The sequence below is a fragment of the Myzus persicae genome, unplaced genomic scaffold, assembly GCF_001856785.1.
Source record: "Myzus persicae strain clone G006 unplaced genomic scaffold, MPER_G0061.0, whole genome shotgun sequence".
NCBI lineage: Eukaryota > Metazoa > Arthropoda > Insecta > Hemiptera > Aphididae > Myzus > Myzus persicae.
The window spans coordinates 908960-931020 of NW_019102925.1; the positions used below are offsets into that span (position 1 = coordinate 908960).

At 29.5% G+C, this 22061-nt stretch overlaps 1 protein-coding gene across 8 annotated transcripts in view; it reads right to left on the reverse strand.

Moving 5' to 3' along the window:
* The window catches only part of LOC111033424 (solute carrier family 26 member 10-like), a 100853-nt gene that overhangs the window by 33512 nt on the left and 45280 nt on the right, over nt 1–22061 (reverse strand). For 2 of the 8 annotated variants that reach the window (XM_022314149.1, XM_022314145.1), the window contains exon 2: nt 8804–8873. The exons of the other annotated variants lie outside the window; for them this stretch is intronic. The gene's annotated coding sequence lies outside the window, so the exon portion shown is untranslated. The remainder of the gene's footprint in view (nt 1–8803; nt 8874–22061) is intronic. 8 annotated transcript variants of the gene reach the window in all.

The window sequence follows — 22061 nt, forward strand, 5'->3', positions numbered from 1 at the left end:
TAATAATTCGGGGTTGGTGAGTGGGGGGAGGGGAGGAGGGGTGAAAGACGGTGGCGACAGTGGCGACGAGTGGTGCAGACGGATATCCCGTGACATGATGGATTAGACGGCGTCATAAAACGGGGTTGCTGCCGTTAGTCGTGGAAAAACAACAACGCGGGTAATTAACTGTTGATTTACGCCGTTGGCACATTCGGAGATTGAGTGAGAACTGTGCGCGGAGAGGGAATTGAAACTTGCTGGGTAATTTATCACGTCCGCGCGTTCGAAAAATTAAAAAAATAATTATTATATATATTAAACTTTGATTAAAAAAAAAAGAGGGATAGAGAGACGAAACAAAATTAAATATTATGATCATGTTTTCTTTTATCCGTCGTCCATTGGTATACTGTATTATCGCGTTAACTGCAGTTATAGTCACATATATCAATATTTCTGATGTGTAGTTTATAAACGGAAAACCATCAAATATAAACGAAGTTAAATAATAAGTAAACAGAACATCGTATTCGTTGTGTTTAAAAGTTAGAATGTTTCAGCTTTTTTTTTCGAGTAAAATAATTAATTAAGTTTATCGTTAATCTAACCATGTGATGTTTTTTTTTTAAGTATGATTATTATCTACACAATAGCTTTCATTAACAAAAAATAGTTGCACTACCTAGACATAATATATTATGTTTATCATAAATGATAATATATAGATGAATACAGACTTAATACATTAATCGAATGGCAAATCATTGTAATAAAAAATAATTATCACAAATTGAATTCGAAATAATAATTAGTAATGAAAAATATTTTAGTTAGAACATACTTTTTACAATATTTGAGTTTATTACTATATTATATAAGCGTAAGGCGTAACCGCCCATCACCACGGATGAGCTGCAGGATCGGTATTTTTCAAATCATATATTATTATTTAAATCTTTAAATTTCTAGTATACGTTATTTAAATATACTGTTACTCGTAGACAAATATGCAATGATAATTGAGATGTACAATAAACAGCATAATAGGTATTTATTGTTATTACTTATTACATAGTATACCTTTTTTAATTTACAGTTAAGTTATTACTGTAGGTACTTCAGTACGTATACTATTCATTTTACTATTAATTTAAATGTTATTCATAATAACGAACCACACAACAACTATTTTCGTCTAAATAGAAAACAGATATAACATAACTAACATTAATATTCGTGTCGAAAACTGGTATACTATATTATATTATAGGTAGGTACGCGTTATATAGGTACTATTCGGAGAAATCTATACCTTCAAATCCATAGGGCTTTCAATTATAACCCCCCACAAAGTTAGGTACCTATGTGAATGCTAAAATGCATACTATAATTTATTTATAATAGATTTGGTTTCCTTTGTATTTGTATATAATATTATACATAGTTAGTAAACTCTATGACTAGATATACGAGTCGTTTCAATGTAATTACCAATATTTATTGATAGGTACCTCTCCATAATCGTCCGAGTGGCTAAACTTGTCGACAATATAATAATACGCATTAAAAAAAAAAAACGGATAGGTGCATCGAAAACATTCAATCACTATATTATTATTATTCGTAACGTACCTGCAGTACAGGTAGGTATACAATAAAATAGAGGGTATTCGACTGGCCGTTTCACGTGTGTAACCGCTGTGCCGCGCCGTCGTTATTTTATATTAATTGCACCGGTCGGTCCGAGCTAATCAATTAATTTAAAACCGTATAGTTTACGATAAATAATGTTTTGTGTTTTAAATCGAATGGCATTGTGTCGGTCAGACGGATTTCGTGGCTATGCGCGGCGGCCTCACGCCGAGTTTTACTCGCACGCCAAGGTTAGTGTCTACTTTACACACCGAAATATCCGGCAACGTACCTCATCTCTATGTACTTCTGTGTTACAGTCTCCTCGGCACATCAGTCGTATGTGTTTATATCATATTATTATTATGATTATACTCGTATCTCGTCGTTAGTGTGTAGTAATAATAATAATAATAATATTGTGTAACTGCGGAGAGCTTATCGAACGTTTGTTTCTCTCGCGAGAGTCGCCGTGCGGCGATGGGTTCAACGTATTCACAAAACTTCGACGTCCATTTAAATAATACATAATGGAAATTACTGAATCGAGAATACTCGCACAACACTATTCCAGTTATTTGCATATAGTGCGGGTACGCCTACCCGAGTGTGTGTGAGTGTGTGTGTGTGTGTGTGTGTGTGTGGCGAAGATATTTTTGTTACGTATTTTTCTGTATTGTTTGTAATGCATTTGTTTTTTATTGTATTTTTTTTTTTATTATTATTATTATTATTGTTGTTAAAAAATAGAAATAACACAATAATTAACTTTTCGAATCCGTTCAAGTGTGACGCAATTGGCGAAACGATATCGCCGTTTTAATAACAATCATATTATTATCACGATATCGAACACAGTCGTATTTGTTATTATTTTCCATCGGGCGAGTTGAATAATAATTATTTCTGCGGTCGACCGAATGAAGTGTTTTATTATATTGTCAATACGGGTTTGTTACGATTAGATTTATTATCGCTTGGCAATGTGACGCCAAGGAAAACACTAGATTCTTCGGCGGGCCGGATAAACTGGAGACATATTGGATATACCTACAGTATTATTACAACGTTATATTTTTTTCTGGTTGGCGGTGATTTAAATGTAGGAGTAACACGACGTCCAAAAATAATAGGTAGGCACTAGATTATATCGCATTAAACGTACAAAATAGGTACACAAAAAACCATTAACGAAACGAGAATGAAAAACGGCCAAGTCGGAACTATATTTCACCACATTTAGTCAACAAAACATTCTCCGCAACCAGTTTCTGACATTAATCACAAAAACACTTTAGAATAAATATGAATGGTTTTCAGTGACTCTTCAATTTATTTTCACTAAAACGCCGTTAGTAAAATAATTATTTTAATTAAATGCGTTTAAGCATTGACAAAACGACGTCAACATGTTTGTATAACCGGTCGTAAAATCGAGTTCCTGAAGCAATTAAAAAAATAAAAAAATAAAAAAAATAGTTATATTATTTAGTTAAACACTAATAACTAATTTAAAATTATTATTGTTTGATCATTGTTTTTTTTTTCAGAGGGGGTGGTGAGTTTCATTTTAATCAGTTCATGCATATCCATTTCTGACCATTTGTACATTCAATAAACAAGAATAATGTTTTCGGTATTTTATTTAATTTATTCAATAGTTAAAATTAATTACCTTATCGACGTACAATTGATTTACTCGAGTTTAATCCCTACACAACGTTGGAAACTCTTTTAATTAGCACCTGCCTTTTTAGTATTCTTAAACTATTTAATGCTAGGGAGCCGAAAACATAACCTAACAAACAAATACTCTAACTATGTACAAGTAGGTAGGTGCATAAGCAGGAAGTGATGTACAGGCGTACAGCGCACACAGTGATCCAAAGTTCAAAGTTCACTACCAAATATTCTATTGGCTTTCAATATTTTATTCAGAGACTATTCTGTTCTTTCTATTTGATATAACGATATTATTATTGTGGTCAATTTATTATATAATTGGTGTATCTTTTGATCATATCCATTATGTATGTACGCATTGACCTCATCCTCTTACTTTATACATTGTTATTCTCATACCATCTGATCATTATTTCATATACAGTTCGGTAAGTCGCATAAAAATTCAGTTATTGATTAGTCATCAGATTTTATAGTTCGTGGACATTTTTGTGACCCCAATTTCCTTTTATTAAACCGTTGTAGACACTAGCAGTTTCGTTTCATCGCTACGATATCCTCGGGCTCCCACTACCCCCTCCATTTCGTCTACCTTAGCACTCGCCCTGCAAACTCCTGATAAACCAATTTTAATACGATCTCATTATATAATGTTATTCAAAAAACGTTTTTAATCAAATTTTGCTATTAACGCTGTTCCGAAACATTTTTAAAACGATAAAAATATGGTAATATCCCATTAGTAAGAAAAGTACATACACAGGTATTTATAATACCAAAAATGAAAATCGTTTTTATCAAATAAATATTTAACGACTAGTTTAATTTTTTTTAGTTTTAATGTCAACAGCTGCAATTTCTATACTCCTTATTCGTAATTATGTATTATAATATATTATACCTATTAATTTTAAATACCTTTCAAATCATTATGAAATCAATTTATTATTAAAGGAAAAGTAATTATTAAATACCTATATTCAAAAATGATGCCTCTCCTCGCGCTTTTTCACATTGTCATCGACTGAGAAAATCACGTTTTAGAAACATAATATTATTATTTAAAATCCATAGTTTTTTTTTAGGTTTACGACGGAACAAAACTAGAAGGAAATGTATGGCATTTATATCTTTGAGTGTAGCCCGTTCATAAAACAACCATCTGTTCTGTTACTATCTTGCTGACAAAAAGAAACAATGTGCTTCCCGCATAGAAAGTTGTAGTACAACAGTAATTATTATTATATACACATTTGTGCCGTTTCCTGGAAATCGTGATAACAATGAGACTTGATAAAAACATAGCTCCAATGGACTTCTCCGATAAGTTGAATAACTTTAAACTGCTGATAAGGTTGAATATGAAAAGTTTCAAGGTCGAAGAATTTATCTTTTATTTTTACGATATCTACGAAACAACATATTATTTAATAATATAATATAAAACATGTACATAATAATATACCGGTATAAGAAAATCGAACGACTGTCATAGAGCTAATCGTACCGATCTCGACAATGTTTTAGGGTCTTGTTCTTGTCGTTTTTGTGCTATCGTTTTGCGCATGTAAAACGAAAAATTTGGTCGGTATACATAATAGTATGTGAATATACGGTCGGTATATGTTGTTTAACTTTGTCGAAAGATTACGTGGTTAGACGGTATAAGTATGTCCCCGGTCCACATAATAATGCACCTATATTATATTTCGTAGTATATATTATTATATTATGCACGATCCTCCGTTAAATTATGCATTCGGCGGTCGTCCCGGCGAGCGCAGAAAAATGTCGGATGTCATGTAATTTTCGTCGGTGACCACGACCGCGGTATTATATGTCTGCGTGCAGATAGTAACGGACGATGGACGATATTAAACCAAACGCGTGTTTGGAGTACCTGTGACAATTTACAATGTTATCATTGCGTAGGTACCTCTGCAGTGGCGTAATATTGTGGCGAAGAGGGCATTCTACAGCCCCCATCACTGATATTTTACCGAAGACGCCAGGTCATCGTTTCTCTCTCCACCCCAGACACTTTTGACCAGTTAAAAATTATATAATACAAGACAGTTTTGTTTCGTTTAATCCATAATTTTTTATCCATTAGTCTACGAGGCCTAAATATAACATCATATTTATTTATTACCATAAATAAAACTAGAATGTTATGGCAATAATATTATGCTCTACACGATTGTTCCATTATTATCGAATTTAATTACCAAACAATCAACATACAAATTGGTTTGCGTCATTTGGTTAAACAAAATAAACTTGTTTTAAAATACGTACAAGAATAATATTATTTGGTAGTTTTTGTTTTCAATATGTATTATTGCGTACAATGATTTGTTTTTAAAGTACCTATAAAGTACGGAGGACTAGGGATATGATGGACAACCCTTGTGAGCGCCATTGTGTGGAATACAACTTATAAGGTGAATACATTTATGATTTATTTTTAATTCAATTTAGGTGCAATTCTGTAGTTAAAAACAAAATATGATTACAGGGAGGGAAAGAGGGAGTGATGATTAATTCACATCGTGTGTTATGCGTTTGTTTTTCTTCCCCTATAAGAAGTTTTCTTCGAACAAGTCTTATACCTACCACATATGGAGGAACACATCACGGTCGGGTGCGATTTTGTGAATTTTGAATTCCCCAGTGAATCAAAAAAACCAGCCCGTACTCGAGTTGGTAGGAAGTAGGTATGTACTTCAATGATTTATACTCTGTTATGTACACCCGTCCGAAAACGGTCCAGAACAATATGTACATTTTAAAACGACGCGTAGTCCGCTTGCAAATCATAATAATTACCGTTAGGCATAACTTACAAGCATTGAGAATACAAAATATTATACGCAATACGCGGCACCACAATATGCAAACAAGCGAATCGCACACAGCGTTATTATCGATTGATTGTTATTATTGATTGTAAATATTCCTTTAGCGACGGATCACCCCCACGTTATTTCAATGTATGCATTAAACGCCGTCGCTATTTGTTCTGAGTCAATATTTTAATATAATATACAATATGTATACGTACCCACCATTCGTAAACTATATATTATAATACCGTTACTGCGGGTCAATATGTATAATATTTTAATGAACCCATTGTAAAATAACCTTATCCGCAATAATGAACGTTCATTCATATTGTCTCGTAATTCCGAATATACACATCGATGTCAATGCTGTATACCTATACGACAATATATCATTATAAACTACATTTATTTATATTAATTATCATGCCTATATAAGACATGTAAATGTATACCCACACAAAAAAAAAAACAATCGAGGAAAGCTCACTTTGCGAGTGTGCTGAAGTCCTGGTTTTTGCTCGTATTTTTGTGAAACCCAATACACTATGATATTATTCCATATTGTGCATTTTAAAAAGAATTTGGCAACCTTTATATTTCGGTACTTATTAGTTGTAACGTTTTAACATTTGATAGTGTAAATTTAGTATTTTTAATACTTGTTGCCTAGTATGAATTTACTTTTAATAGAACCGTTGTACAATTATTTATTTATTCAACTATATAAAATATTTATATTAATAAGACTCTTGTCAAATATATTGCTGGGTTTTTGTTTTTAATTCTAAAATTAAAATGGCAAAATTAGCATTATCATATTATGTAATTGTAACTGAAGAAAACAACGGGGATTCTGGGTGTTATAAACCTGTGTTTGAACGATACCTAAAAGGCTAAAAACATAATATTTTTAGATTTTCTTTACAAAGTTATTTTATAAGTTACTCATACTACAATTTATGTTTGTTTTAAAGGTAAGTACTCATTTTCTCAGTCTTGATTTTTTTAGAAATTCATTCTTACATTATTTTAACTTTGAAGTATTTACAAATCATTTTTGAGAAAAAAATATATTTTACTATTTTATATCATAATAATAATTTGAAAGTTTTACATTTTTGAATGTCTTCTTAATTTTATATTCCAAAGGAGATAATTTTTTTCTGAGAATAAAATATAAAATAATTAATATTTCACAGAATACTTCCGCAAGGGCCCCATATATGCACTTAACTAAAAACATTTTAGTTTTTAAAAAAATATTGTTAGTACCTAATGAATTAAATTTTTCTAAAAAAAAAATACTTCTAAAAGAGTTAAAACTTATGAGGAAACAATTAGCTTTATAATAATATAATGACTATAAGTACTAGTATACTAAATATTATAATGTTTTAAATACGCCGTATTGTTTCAACAGAGTTCTGACAAATGTACGTATTCACGCACAATATAATATATAATAGTAATAATAATAAATAATAAACAGTAATAAATTCTAAAAAAAAAAATAAAGTAAGAAAACTGGTGATTTGTTAGTTACAAAAATAAAACATTAAAAAACAGCAGTCTAAATGTGTTTTCACTTTCTCGGGTTAAAAATAAACTAGTCGTTATTCGTGATTTAGCATTTTAGAGTAAACTCACGAATTTCGTCCCTGACATTTAAGTGGTCTTCTAAAGTCTACTTTGTAGAAACCAATATATAAAGTTGGGTTATATAGTGCCCTACACATTTTAGCACTGCTGCCGACCATTACACATCAGTATTTTTCCAGCTCTTAAGGTCATTGTTTTATTATATGAACACAAGAAACATTTTCTTTTTGTATACATAATTTATATACCTATAGGTAAAGTAAACATAAATAAAGTTAAATACCGTCAGTCTTTCCATTGCTGTATTTAAAAAAAAGTAATAGTACACCAAAAGTCCCAAAGTTTTTATGGAAATGTGGCATTGTATTTTTTGTCTTTTTAATTTTAAACATTTTTTTTTTTTAAAGATCCATGATTAAGAGTCGAGAGAGTGAAAAACTTTCTTCGTCATAATTACGTTAACGAAAAAGAATGTTTATGAAACCAAAAGAGTCCAAATTGTTTAAGTAAGTGAGCAAGTCGGAAGTTTATTATAATGGACATGGTATTTGAATGATAATTCTAATTAGATGGGGTCATAATGATAATTATTACGAAAAATCATTTTACAAAGGACTTTTTTACGTTTATAATTTTTACGTTAAAAATAATGAACTTAAAAATAAAGTCTATGGAATATAGAAATGTTCAGAATTTTGTGAAAACGCTGTAATAATATAACATACCTCTGTTTGGAACAAAGTAATTACTTATTGACAAATTTTGTTTTATTTATAACGGAAAAGTATCATAAATAATATCGTAATAACTGACAGTGAACCTTTAGCAATATACGCCTATACGACGTAAATTATGGCGAGCTATGTGGTTTATGGAATTATTAAATGGTATGTTATAAAAATGACAATTAATCACAAACATTCAGACACATGATGTTATTTAATTTTAGACTCGATGACATTTTATGGCCCAGCAGATACATAATTAAGGAGATGGGCAATTTGTCTTAAAATGTTTGTATCTTAAAGTATTAAAAAATTCTGTAATGGAGTACGTACAGTTTCCGTGATAATTTACAAATCGTGTCTTTGTGTCTTCTGAACAAATTATTTTATGCCCGCAAAATATCTAAAATGTAAATATCGTTGTATTTAACATTTAGCAGAACAATAAAATACATTTTTATCAATAATTTTATAATAATATTAATATAATGGATATTGTTCTTTTCATTTACACTGTTTATATACCCATATAATATATCATCCGAAATCAAGTATTCAAGTATATTTGCATTAACGATTTCGTGTTTTTTTCCACATTGCTGTGTAAATTTATAGCAAATATTGAAAAAAAAATTGTTTATAGATAATGTAACGGTGACTAATTTATTTATCACACAATAATTTATAGCGTCCGACAAAGTTTCGTTAAGTGTTTTTCATAGCATATATTTTGTAGGTACACAAACAATTCCACACTTATATTAATATCATAACGTTCGCACCTAACCTAACCTAACCCTACATCGTTCAAGGTCGTGACCGTGCGTACGGTATTTCGAGATATTTAGTCTCAAAGTACGACGAGGATAATTAATCTTCCATTCGTCGTCACGTGTGTAGGTACACACATACATTATTTTGTTTAAAAACGATTTTCATGAGCAAACACGGTTCGTGGAGGGTTTCGTAGCACTCTTCCGCCTAAAATTCGACCCAGGACTTATTTTTGTCTCTACAAACCACCCGGGGTCGAATATAAACGTGACGGGACGTGGGCAAAAAGGTGTATCTTGAAATCGAATAAATATTCGTTTACTCAGATGTAGAAAAACGATTCGTATACGAAACGACCGTGTTGTGTTGTCACCTGCGCCAAACGGCGTGGGACGTAATCGAGTTTACCGTTACAGTTCTGTCGTGCTCGTGAGTATAACTACACCTATAAAATATACGTTTGCGAATAATTTATTTTATTATTATGCCGTTACACGGCAGAGAAGTCGTTGTATATATTTGTAATAAAATATAGAAAAAATTGTACCGAAAAAATTGGAAAACTGTTGAAGACATTTTATACTACCTACTGAATGAGTATTATAAGTAGGTATTTTGTACGCTCCTGTGATACATTTTACAACCATAATATTATCATATTATAGTCAATGATTGATGACTGTCGACCAGTTCGTTTAAAATCATAACATTAAAGTTTTGAAGTCTTTCTAAGCACAAACTATTTTAATCAATTAATGCAATACATTTTCTAGTCATATATAATTATTTATTAACTAAATCGAGCTTATCCGAAAAAGACAATCACACCAATGTAACAACTTCTCGATCGTGATAGCGTTATCGACTTATCGTTAAACTGGCTTAGAAATCCGAATCGTCAAATATAATAATATTACTAAGTCCGGTCATGATTAATAATATTACATTACGTGTGACAAATATATTTTCTACGTTTTACGGGATCCATTCGCCGGCGGTTAGGTATATTTTTCCTACCTATGTAAATTCATTGGATTTCGCGTCATTATAACATACGTGGTTACGTCGTATACCACTCTCATCGACCGCCATTTTTCGTGTGTCCATTCCGACCGACGAGGAAATATTTTAAGGGCTACGTCCGCGTCGTCGATCGTCGCATTTATTGTAGCGCCTAATGACGACGAAGTCTTTGACACTCGTCGTCGGGGTGGAGACGGACTATAATGGTGAACCGGTTCACGGGGTGGGCCAGGGGGAGGGGAGGTGGCAGCACTAGCAGCAGCAGCAGCAGACACCGGCGTAATAATAACATAGCGGGGAAAAATAAGAGAAGAAAAAAACTAACAAAACCTTCTCGGGCCCGAGTCGGCAGTATCATTAAGATAATGTGAAATAAATTGAAGGCGGGCGGTAAGAAAAAAAAAATGCTCGAAAATCGCTCCCGTCCAAGACACACACACACACACACACACACACACACACACACAAACGAGGACGTTGGCATATGAATGCCTGTACACCGCACACAAACAGATACCACTCGCTGCACACGGTTATCGTGGTATCCTTTCGCCCGATAATAATCGTTTTTTTTTATGCGCGTTTTTTCCTCATTTATTAAACGCGCGCGTCACACGGCCTCCGCGGAATTCGGTTCGGTTTCTCACGGGCAGCAAAGATTTTTCACCGGACGGAGACGATTAATAATATTTCCTGACTAATCGACCACGAGAGTGTGCGCGCGTCATATACACTAGGTCGTACAGTGTACCGTATTAAAATGTATATCAATATCATAATATTATCATTACGACGTATCTGCAGTACATAATGTGTGGATGGCGGTCATCGTCCGCAGAGAGTGACCACTGTCCTCGGAGCAAGTCTCCTCCCGTCGCGTTGGCAGGGATAACATCACATCGTTTTGCAAAATACAATCGACTGTGCAGTGACGTCCGAGAGCGCACGAAAACCATTTCGGATGTAAACTCCGTTTTCGTTTTCGCACCCGTCAAACTATTTTGATTTAGAAACTTATATTAGGCCCTATTTATCCGACTACAGTTATACACGTATACGTCTATACGTCATGTCACACGGACATCATAATAAATACACATGACAATAATGTTATAATTGATTTGCGCGTAATATATTACAATACACAACGACCAAATATAAGTGCTAGGTACACTACTGACGCAGAAGGCGAGATTAAAATGTATGCAATGTATATTTCGATAGTATAATACAACGCAACAAATAACAAAATAGTGTGTACTTATGCTGGGTATGAGTATTAATGTCATGTTGTTGTCATAATTTTTTTTATTATATTCCTACAAAAATACTACTGCGACAGCATATTTTCATATTAAATATTGTATACCGTAGATTTACCGTAATCTCGCTCAGTGTTTAACGAATTATATTAATATTATTCCACAAATCTACGTCACAGTTATACTTAGCAATTAGATCAACTATTTATCTGAAACACGTAATAATACGATTGCATAATATAGTCGCGTCAGTTGTGTTAAAGCATTTATAATTCATAAAATATAAAAATAAACTTTAGGTAAATATTAATTATTATAAATTTATAACTTATAAGCCATTAAAATATAATTTATTTTTATTGTAACGGTTTGTGGAAAAAGAGCAATACAGATTTGTTCATTTGTTTTTATTATAATGGGTGTTTTAAGTACAATAATTAATCCTTTTTACATCGAAAACATTTTTGAAATAATTTTAGCTGGCGTTTAGCATAAGTTTTTTTTTGTTATTTAAACAATAATGATGATATTTTTACTATCAAAATATATTTTCTCGACTATTAACTTATATGCTTAATTTAAAGTCCCGATCGATAAAGTAGTAGTTAGTCAACAAATTAGGTATTTTTTTACTAATTGTTTAATTTTTATATTTTCTTATATTATTGCAATAGGTTAATTATGTGATTTATACTATAAAACTACAATTTTGGTATGTATTTTTATATACTTATTTGTGTAATGTTTGGTAGTTACTCGTTTTGATGTATCGTTTGTTTGCTTTTAAAATTCCAATTACTTAATTTATTAGTTTTCCCTTTTGTCAATACACTTACATATATATTAAGGAAAGGGATATAATGACTATACTATTAGTTACTAAAATATTTTATATAAGTGTTTACCAACTTAGTAACATGTAGATTGTACATCTAATTATACATTTTGAAGTTTAATTTGTCATGTGAAAACCACGTGAATTAAATAAATACTAGCTAAGCAATAATTTCTAACGATACGAAAAATGCATATATACATGTTGTTGTTTATTTTATATCATACAAATAGTACACAATTTAATATATAAATATTATTTGAAAGTAAGTTATAAATTACTCATGTGAATTTAATCATGATTTCAAATACTTCTAGTGAATCAAGCATACATACTATTTCAGATAGGTATTCTATATAAAATATATGATCCATCATATATCAGTACACGAGTATAGGCATGAATTTAAAAGTATCTATTTTAACTTCAACGTCTAAATAATATTGTTTTATATATTATTATATTGACACTAAAAATTTCTTAAAAGAATGACTTCATGAGTAATGATTTTAAGTTTATTTGTTACCTACATATCCTGGATAACTATTATAATTTCTCAATAACTTACTAACATTTCATAATTGAGAAACAATTTGGGATTTAACCGAATTAGACGGGCTCAAGCTAGACCTCTAGTTGACATTATTTATGTATACGTTATTTAAGATGATAATTAACAATAATATAGTACAACACAAAAAATATTTATACATCAGCCATGGGTACCAATTAATTTTAGCTAACATAATATAGTTACTTTATAATTATAGGGCTATCTCTCCGAGATATTGAAAATTATCTTAGAATTCGTATTTGATGTATTCTTTTAGAAATGACAAACAGATCTAAATTGTGCCTAAAGAATAAGATAAAATGTAAATTTCACCCACCGTCTTAGTGGTCGTAATGTCATATTATCTATATAGTGTCTAATTATGTCTTTTCATAGTTATCTATCAATATATTGAGCACACATTTTTTGAGTAGGTATTAATAGTATACATTATGTCACGTGTACAACAGAGTACTCACTTGCTGAGTATAACAGTCAACATTTTTAAAAACCTTCATTACAATTTTAATTTTATATTTAATCAATTGTTTGAGGGATAGTTGACTCCTCGCAATATCATTTGCAGGGTAGTTCAGAAAAAAAAATAGAGACTACCTAGTTAGAATGTGTACTACTAGTGCAATATTTACAATCACTTCCACAAACAGTATCGAATATTATTTGCTACCACTTTTTGATGTTTCCTAGAATAATTTTCTGGGCATTTATTATTCTAAAGTATTATATTACCTTCTGGACCGAAATCATTTATTGTTTATGCTGTATAATAATATGTGACAAGCACGTCAAGACATTTTTGATCCGGATGTACGGGCGTACGGCCATGGGTTGACTTCCATTTTTATATCACAAAATAAACTAAACAAGTCTCAAATGTCAATTAAATCTTCAATTTCTTAAACAAAATTTTAAGGAACAAGTTTAAACTAAAAATAAAAAAGTCATTAAAAAAAAAATATAAATTAAAAAATAAATAAATAAATAATGTTTACAAACACGCAATTATACAATGCGATAAGGACACTACACGAAATGAATGCGTATCTGAAGTTATAATATAAATGGTAAGATATTAAGTTAACAGAACAATACATAAATTATCTTAAAATCTTTAGAAGATTTTCTATAAAAAAAAAAAACAAAAAAAAAAAAAAAACGATGGCAGTTTATTTGTTATTATGCAAAATAAAACAAAATCCTATTCATATATTTTATTATATTTATTTCTTAAATGAGAACGGTATCAAACTTATTCTAAAATGCCGTTTTTAAGTACAGGAGGCTGTTAATCTTGCAATTTTTTGTACAATTTAATATGATAATAGTATAAACTTTGAGAAAACGCATTTTTAAATAAATACCTATACCTACAATAACAATATATAATATTATATTTCTTATAATTATATATTGTATTATTTTATTTGTTCTTCAGTATATGAGTGGATGATAAAATATAAATAAAAGTTTTATAATATAATACTATAAACTAGAGAAAGGAGATAATTGAACGTGTATGATATATGGTCCAATCGTTGCACGTTGTACTTAGGTACTACTTAAGTTAGTCACAATATTCTGTTCACTATACAATGAACACATATAATATTCACATACCTACTGATATAATAACTATCTTAATAATAATAATAATAATAATGATATTGTTAAAATAATATTATTAAAATCCACGTAAATATATACAAGTCGCTACAAATTAGTATAATACACGCATTATTACTTATTTCAATTTAAGAACAGCTGCAACAATATTAAAAATAAAAGCAGTCAGATTTTGAAATTTTCATCATACTATATGGTTCACATTTTAATGAAGGATGATAATTCATGGCGATTTAAAGACATGAATGTAATTAATAACTAATTACAATTTATTAAACCTTTTTTAAAAAAAAATTACCATTTCTTAATTGTTAATGGCTTTAATATTAGCATGAACGTAGATAAGTATTTAAAAAATATTTCATTATATCTACTGAAAATTAAAATTCTGAAAGTATCGTGCATTATAATAATATTACTATCAGTATCAATATTGGATAATATTTCAATTCATCATTTATTGCTATAGAAGATATCTTTCTTAATAGTTTTATGGAGAATTTTTTTGGTAGCTAGTTTTATTTATAACATTATTGCATCCTTGTAATGCAGAATTTATACTTAGATATTTATTGTTTATAAACATTATAATAATGTATTTTTAATTAAATAAAGTAAAACAAAATACAAGTTAAATACAAATATAAAGGAAATTGTTTCGTTGATGACGGTAACAAACTGGTGTAGAGGAGAATATTAAGATGGGAAGAGATAAAGAGAGAGGACAGCTAGGAGAGAAATTGTTACCAAGTAAGAGAGGAAGACTATCAAAGAAGATGTGTTGGTAAAGGCATGGAGAATATTTCATATTTCTTGAAAATTACAGGTTTTACCGTTTTTCACATGAAAATAAATTGTTTAAGTTAACTCAACATTTCAGATTTTTGATTTTTAATATTTTGATGGAAATTATATCAAGTCAATGAATTGAGTATAATATACAGCTGGTAATAAACTTAAGCGTTTTGGGTTAATGAAAAAAGATAGCCAACATTTTACATGGTTAGATTAAAAATATATTATCGAAGTTAATTTCGAAGAATATAATATCAGTAAAATATGACCATAATATGAATTTATAATAATATTATAATGTTTATTTTAATATTGTTTTAAGCAAGGTATTAACAAAAAAATATAAAAATGTTACGCAGATTAAGTAAACCAAGTTTCAGAAAAAAAAGAATATAGATAGTTATTATACTGGAAAAGTACATTAGTTTTTTAATTAAATTAACAAATGAGGTAGGTATATAATCAACGTTTAACTTCCTCTTCACGCCTCCCATGCCTCTTACAACACTGTATAGGGTGAACACCATGTGAACACCTTTTTCAATGTATTTACACGGAACCATAATATTTTCCAAAAATATATTGTTGTTATATAATATATTTAAGAAATGCCCTATGAATTATGATGATGATTGTTTTTTCAAATGAGACCTCCCCTTTTCTTATACATTTTTAATCAAATTTGTTTTTGAAAAAATTGATGTATCTAAATCGAAATTTGAACAAATATAGTTACCGTTAAGTTTGTGTACAAAGGATATTAGGTCACAATAATAGGTTTGGCATCCAAACTTTGGATGGGGGCTATGATTATTTGAAAATGATAGTATGTGATTTATACTAATCATTCAACATTATTTATAAACATTTTTAGAGAATAGTATCCTTAATAGTATATACTATAATATATTTTGTATAGTACTTATTACCTAGTACTTATATAACTCAAGAACTACTTCATACTTGTTCTAATTTATGAAAAAGAAATTTACATTATCCCAGGATACTCCTTAAAAGGTATAACAAATGAAATAGTTGAAAATATAGCAATTTAAAAATACAGAAAAATTCTAAAAATCAGAGTTTGAAAAAATGAATTATTAAAGGGATATCAAAAATACTATTCATAATACTCTTCACTTTGGCACTATTAAGTTGCATATCATTGAAATTCAAATTAATTTTTTTATTTCAATAAATATTTAAATCAAACATATTGTAAAAAATTTAAGTTTCAAAATATATTTCCAAGAAATATACAAATTATTAAAATTATGCAATTATTTTGCCTATATCATTACTCCTTGAAGAGTTAACATTATGTTTTTATCTAAAGAATATTATCTAATTTAATATTATTTTTGAAATATATGCATCTCGCAATACGATTTTAGATTTTTAAATTGATCAATACAATTCTATACTTTTTTCCTCATTGGTTGAAAATTTAAAAGGTTGTATAGTTTAGGTAGTATATGAAGACAATTTAAAAGGTTTTATAGTTTCTTCCAATGTTGCTGTGAGATCCAAATTTGGTTCTCGGTAAATTTGTTTACATTACTATGTAAACCGCATTTGGGTCTCACTAATATTACACGAAATTGGTTCTTATTTATTGGTTCTAAATATAACACTAAATATCAAAAATATATCTAACTGTATATTACCATGGTAACAAAAAAAAAAATTTTAATCATTGATGGCAGTCAACAAAATCTAGTTGAGATCCAAAACTGCGTTTCACAACTCCTCAATCTGTCAAATATAATTCAAAAACGCAATAAGAAGTATTCAATTTATATATTGAAAATATGACAGAACTGGAAAAATACAATGATTTTCAAACCAACATCATTCATTTAAAAATAGTCTTAATCGATTTTACTAGAAATAAAATAAATCAGTTATCAGTATGCTTTCTTAGATTTATTTTATTTTATTACAATGGTTGAATGATGTATAATTTATTAAAAAACAAGTATACTGTATTTTTATTTCTAGTTTTTATATAATTGTTATTTGGAAATATGTATAAACTAATCTTTGACAAAAATATGTCATCATATTTCAGATGAATGATATGAGCTGATTTAACTGCTAAACCATAATTTTCAGTTAAATAGATATTATTTATGATTTTATAATATTATGTACGTCATACTTAATTCACAGTGACATAATTATTTCAAAACTGTTTACTCATATTATACAACTAATTACGTCTAGATGAGTAATTATAAGCTAATAAGTTAGGTATGTATTATGTTCTACATACTAATATAGTAATTTATACTTTTACTTCTAATTTTTTTTCAAAAAATGTTGTTTCATAATAAAAGTTAATAATATACATTAAATAGATGTATTTCGTTAACAATAATTACATTAATTGACGATTTTATGGTAATATTTATTATTTAATGACTTAGTAACGTATATGTCTCAATAATAATGTTGTTATGTTGCATTTTTTATTACAATTTTGGATTCCGATTTCAATTCATTTTTCGCTTTATCAAAATGGTTAACTTTTTTGATACGAACTTTTTCGTAGGTTATTTAATTATATCAATTACAAAATATTGAAAATACAATAAAATAAAAAATTTTCTTATAGGCGTTTAGATTTCAAATTTTGGTCGAACTTAGATAACTACTTAAACGAAAAAAACCACGATCTCTGTTATTTTGTTGTTATTTAAATAAATATATTGTTCGTGGGAACTTAGAACTTTTAGTTTCATTATACTCAATGTAATTGTCATCAAATATAATTCGACGTACTGCATTAATAATTAAAATATTTAAATACATTACTTTAAAATAAATATAATTAATACACCATAAAATATTCTTAGTTATATATACTGGTAGACCAATCTTCGTTCAGAGTAAAATCACTATGCATTGATTTATTATCAAATTCAAAATTAAGTTTATTTAACACATACGCATTACATACAGTAACTTACTTAATAAATAGGTAAGTGCACTTGACACCTACACTGTATTTAAGAACAAGTTGTTACTTACTTTTCCCTTTTCATTATTTTGTTTATTTTAGGTAAACATACCTACAACAAAATATAGAGAAAATTAAGATTTATATAGCATATTTAAATAGTTTCTGAACTTATCTTATTTAATTGACTATATGATTATAAAATTAGTAATAATATAATATGAACGATGATTAATTGGATACTATTAATTAAAAAATCAAATTTTTTAGATATCGATATCTCTTAAGTGTTTTCATTCGTTTAAATAATGTTCTTATAAATAATATATTATATCGAATCCCATCAATTTCCACCTCTATATTATTAATAATACAATTCAGTTAAGATAATTTGCTTTAGAAACTTTGTTATTTATATAACTGGATTTTATTAATCTACATAAAAACTGAAAACTTTGATCGTTTACTCGAAGAAACTGACTTGATGAAAATTCATTTAAGTAAACGGAACAGGTCATAAAACAACCTTAAATTAGATTAACTTCTTTGAGGATTACAGTTTTTATATAAGTTTAAACAATTATCCGTAAATAATCGAGTTGAATTCTATGCCGAAACATTTATTTCTGTGAAAATAAACATAACCATATTATAAGGTACGATATTAGAATATTAGAATATATTAATTAAAACCTTAAGAATATCGATACTGTTAACACAAATAATTACACTTAAACAGCGAACATATTTTAAATGGTCACTTATATTTTTTTAAGATGTAGGTACAAATGTACAATGAACCTAAATTAAGCATATTTTCAAAGTATGAAACTTTACAGAGAAAAATCGAATTAAAAACAAATAGTTATCGATTTCTTTTGGTTGATATTAATGTTATAATTTTAATTACTTATTAAAGAACATTTATTTTTTTTTTTCGAACCTTGAAATATTTCCCCATTATTTCCCATACAATATGTGTTAAAATATTATTGTTTTATATTAACGGAAATATGAAATATCTCATTTAAAATGTATGGCAGTAGTAAACTGCAGTAGGTAAGTAAATTGATCCATTAAATAATGATATATTTTTATTTATATTCATAACATAGGTATTAGGTACCCATACACGTGAAACAATTCGTCATTTAAATGAAATTATTCAAAAGCATGTCAGTTTGTTATTTGACTCCTTATGAAATACTGATTTAACAACAAAATGTCGTTAGTCGAGTGCAGCTGGAACAACGAAAGTTTTTGTTTTCAACTTTTCTTCGAAACTGAACGCGTTCATTAAATTTTACTTACAGTTTATGTTATTTAAAAATAATAACATTTTTTCCCAACTGTTATTTCTGTGTACATAAAAACTCTACTGCAGTGTTAGTATATACACTTATATTCATCGAGATGTAATGTATAATCCAACGGTTCATAAATTGCATCGCCATTAGACGTGTAAAATAAAATGACGAACGCAATAATATAGTAAAATAAAAAAAAGTCTTCCCAAGCTCACATTTTATTGTGTAAACTTAAACTCAACAAATTGAATAAATATTTTATTTTAGTATTTTACGCTTAATAAACGGATTCGATTTTAATTTAATTTTTCCTAAAATTTAAAGTCCACAATACTATAGAAAATGTAAACGGTTATTGTTATAGCAAATACATATACTTCGTTTATCATTCCTTGATGACTGATTTGGACGTGTACATTAAAGTAAAATATTGTGAGATTACTTATGAATCTAAATTATTTCAGGGTGCTAGTAAATCGTAATTAGTAAAAAAAAAAATTATTTTAAAATGAACAACTAAGAAATCATGTATTTACTTCAATAAAAATATTATGCATATAGGATACAGCTTATAAATCTGTGATATAACAACAGATATTATATTATAATGTTCATTCAATTTAAATTTGATTATACTATAGCATTCGATGGAATTTTCTTTTTAAAATAATGGTGAACGATTTGAAGAATTCATATTATATTGAGTATAGGCACTTGTAAGAATTTTAATTAAAAATTTGTATTACCCAATACTCAATAGTAAGTACCTATTCGTTTTAAATCCTGGTTTTTGTTATTATTGTCTAAAGGAATACCAGAGGACAGAGTCTTACTTTTTGATTGACGCTACACTTTGTAAGACAAATGTGGCAAAGGCTATCAACACTAAACAAGTTTTTTTCATACTGCAATAATCATCTACACGACCCACCCCTTTGCACATTTACTTCGTCGGATAAAACTATGGCCGAATTAACTTCAATTTAGAAATTAAAAAGTTTATGATAGTGTTATAATAATGGACAAACAAAATATATTTGTACATTTTTCCAAACAAATAAGTGATTGTTATCATTTTATACTTTACACAGAATCTTAAATATTTGATTATTGCGTGATACTCATTTATTTATTATGGTACATATTTTCGTAATTCCAATCATTAATAGACACTCTCTTTAATATTACACAACCTATAATATCATGACGAAAATGTGATATACCCATCCATCGAATGTATAACTAACATCATAATATTATCAAAATAATATCGTAAGCACTTTTGAATAGCTCATAACACAACCCAAGTATTCATTACCGTATACACCGGTGCACACATCATGTGAACAAGGCGACAACGATAACACTAAATACACCGGTACCGATAATTTTGTATATAGAACTCCAGAGCGCGCGTTACACATTATTACTCCCCTCCTATTATTGTGGATAAAATATACAGGTATTGAGGGTGTGCGTAATACACGGCAACAGTACTGGAATTTCGGTGAAGTATAAACAAATTCAAACGGCTTTCGATCTGGGCGAATGGTTGCATAGTAATCGCAACGGCCGCTTGCCCCGTCGTCGAGTGTTTTAATAATCAAAAAGCTTCTACGATACGTCCCGTGGTTCCTTATAGTATCGGCATCGGTGGCGGTCCTCGTCGTCGGCGTAAACATGGTAAAAAGAAACGGAGCGCACTCACGCACGCTCACACACACACACGCACACACACACACACACACACACACACATACATACATACACGAGCTCGGCAGAGAAAATGTAGAATAAAGATTTATGGAGAGAAAAAAGCCTGGTCGTGAAAAGCTGCCGTAAATATATCGCCGCGTGGCGGTGGCGGAACGTACATATATATGTATGCAACAGCAGTAACCGATATATATATATATATGTATATGCACGCGGTAGAGGAGAAAATAATAATATATATATATATAAAAAATAATAATAATAGAAAGAAAGGAAGAAAGAAAAAAGTGAATAAAGAGAAAACCCGTCGTGTGTGCGTGTGTGCTTGTGTGTGAGTACAGGGAAAAGGCGCACTATCCAATCGGTTGTCGGTGAAATATACGGTCCCGGGGCCTGTTTGCCGGCTTGGATAGGTTGGTGTAGTGTGTCGGTCGGGGGGGGGGGGGTCGCGGGGGGAGGCAGCGTGTTGTGTAATATGTTTTCTCAAACGTCTTTCGAAATAAATTGTTTTCCCGGGCCCACGACGACGCGTGCTCCTCGACCTATATGCGGATTATAATACGGTTTGGCATCATGTGCGCCCGCACTAACTCTGGCCGGCTCTGTGCAGTCATGTTCGTAATAAGTAATAACAATAATATACACAGGTAAAATAATTGGTAATCTTTGGAAACGTCATATTCGTTGCCCAGCAAAACTATGATAATATATAATATGCTC